The 2770-nt window shown below is 35.0% G+C and overlaps 1 non-coding gene across 1 annotated transcript; it reads right to left on the bottom strand.

Moving 5' to 3' along the window:
- Positions 1-1410: 1410 nt before the first annotated feature.
- Positions 1411-1517, bottom strand: LOC130508842 (small nucleolar RNA R71). The gene has a single exon (XR_008943027.1). It is a non-coding gene; the product is annotated as a small nucleolar RNA R71 (small nucleolar RNA).
- Between the last annotated feature and the right edge of the window lie 1253 nt (positions 1518-2770).

Consider the following 2770-nt stretch of genomic DNA (forward strand, 5'->3'; position numbering starts at 1 on the left):
GTATTTGTGACTGATATGAGCTTTGGCCTTTATTTTAATATTAACCTTGATGGAAAAAAAATGTAATTTATTCAGAATATGATTATGTTTCTGCTATCATGTCTGCGTAATTCACATGTTATATTTAGGGTTTTTCTAGGGTTGATAAATTTTTAGATTGATAAAATTGTTAGTGTGATCATATATATTCTTCATCTCGATTGTTTTTAATCATAATTGGTTGACACGAAAGTGTTAATAATTGCATGGCTTAATAATCTTTGAATAGCAAAATGCCTACCTGTAAAGAAAATTTGTTTAGGAATTTTGTGATCTTACCAAACTTGTTCTTAATGCTTGTCTGAACTGTTGAATTTGCAAAGAGATTTGATATTATAAGATCTAGACATAGATAATCTCTGTAACGAAATTTTTTTGATTGGAATGAAGTGATTTGAGCTCAAGAACTGTTCTTCATTAACCCTTAGAAATCTATATCTTATGGAATTCTGATTTCTAGTGAGCGTTTTACTTTATTTTATTTACTTGCATTATTATTTTTTTGTTTAGTTCGATAAGTGAAGTCTATTAAGTGATTCATAATATTTGTGGATTCAACATTTAAACACTGCAAATCTGAATTTGCACAGTAGCTCATAAGAATATTTTGAGCATATCAAATTTCAGCGCTGTTGTCGGGACTCTTTGATTCACCATTAGATTAGGTGTAGAATTTAGACTAGACTTTTTGGTTTTCTGTTTACTTACAATTCCTTATATTTTTCTTGGGACTTTCACGTGTATGATCACAACACCATGATCAACAAGGAAACATATCTTTTGTATCTTTCGAATAAGTTGCACGAGTTAGAACACACCAACCAAAAAGCAAAGATATTTTCAAATATGGTTAAAGCAGTCATACTAGTGGCTGATGCTGAAGGAGTCTTAAGAGAATCAGAAGGCTATGCCAGGAACAAAGCATGTCAAGATATTGATGCATAGGGAGCTGTGATCCTTGGTGAAGTGATTGTTGCTAGCGATGATGGGAATTTTGGAGCTGTTTGTGGAAGAACACTTAGAGACTACAACACACATGATCTGTTTTATACTAACATGTCTGTCATTAGACCTCTTCCATTACAGAGGAATAATTTTAAGCTGAAATTTGTGTCTACATTCTTGTGGGTCAACATCCTTTTCATGGTCTTCCTCATGAGCATCTTATGGACCACACTGAGATGTTTGAGGATTTAGCGTTGAGCATCAAGGTGTATGTGTCTCTGATAACTATATTTTTTGCAAGTTGTTCCCATACTATCTATCTAGGAATGCAGTTTACTGCTCAATCAGTTGCAGCCAAGATCTTTGACTACTTGGAATGACACCAAGAATCTCTTCCTCAACTTCTTTGATGATTCAGGGTCTAAAGAGCTGAGAAATAAGAACTCCACATTTACTCAGAATTCTACTGTAGCATTCAATACTTCTTGGGTGAGACTCATAGCCTACCAAAGAAACTGTCCACACCATTGTTTTAGTGAAATTCAAATGGTTCTGGATGATGCTGCATGTGAAGAAAGTTCTATATCATGAGTCGGGAGAAGGTAAAATATATATTGAGAACTTGGCATCCATTAATAGTACCAAAAACTGCACTCTGATAGTAAGAGTTAGCTGGAAACACGGGTGGAAGTCAGACAGGTAGGTAAAAGCTAAAATTGATTCTGTTCATAACCTCCTTGTGAGCAAGAATAAAAGTTCAGTTTGCTGCAGAGGCCGGAGCATTTGAACCAACTTAAGAGCCTAAAGAAAATGATGTCAACTTTTCAATGGAACTAGTTTAGTGGTCAGAGATTTGGCTATCCTCAGAAGCTTTAGTTTCAAAAACCTTTTCAGAGAAACAACATCTTTACAAAAAAAATCATGGCATTTACTTATCAGACATCTCGTGCGCAACTCCAGAGATTATGGTGAAATCTATGTTGGATCAGATCCCATAAAATCAGCAGAAGATGACATTGGATTTCGCCAGGAAGATAGTTTCGATGTAAGCTGATTTGAATTAGAAGTTTGAAACTCTGAACACTCATTTCAAGAATCTGGATATTCAGGTTGTAGAGACTGTTGAGTCTATAAAAAGTGTAATAATAAATGCTCTCTAGAAGATCAGACACCAACCAAGACACTTTGGCAATGCCATAAGAGTAAAGAATGAAGAAAAACCATTGATTTGTGGAGCTCAAAGCTGTGAATGAAGCTGATTTTGGAGTCACGGGCTCCATGTCGATCAACACCCATAATTTTTTTTGGGATTTTATGTTCTGCCAAAGAGAGATCGATCGTACTTGATACTAAGTTCTGATATCTCAGAGTCGATCGACACCCGACGAGAAGATATCAAGATTTCTCAAATAACTAGTATGAATTTTATGATCCACAAACATCTTAAAGATGTTCAAATGCATCAGCCGGAGCATTTACTGATGATTTTTCTATGAAAATAACAATATCAAATATCGGTTAAAGCCAGAGTACTGGGTAAAGCCAAAGGATATATCATTTGCTTTCCTATTTCTGATGCAGTTCATATCGGGTAAAGCCAGTCTCGGTCTGTTGTCTTGGGGTGCCTGAAGCCTAATCTTTTGAACCCATCTAAAAAGAAATATTTTGTCTAAAACGCTACATTCAAGCCTCCAACCATGCTCCATTCCGCCTTTTAATTTAGTTTCAACTACTATACCACAGTCGATATGTAAAAAGAATTTTTGATATAAATATGTAACACAAA

Source organism: Raphanus sativus, chromosome 2, assembly GCF_000801105.2.
Source record: "Raphanus sativus cultivar WK10039 chromosome 2, ASM80110v3, whole genome shotgun sequence".
NCBI lineage: Eukaryota > Viridiplantae > Streptophyta > Magnoliopsida > Brassicales > Brassicaceae > Raphanus > Raphanus sativus.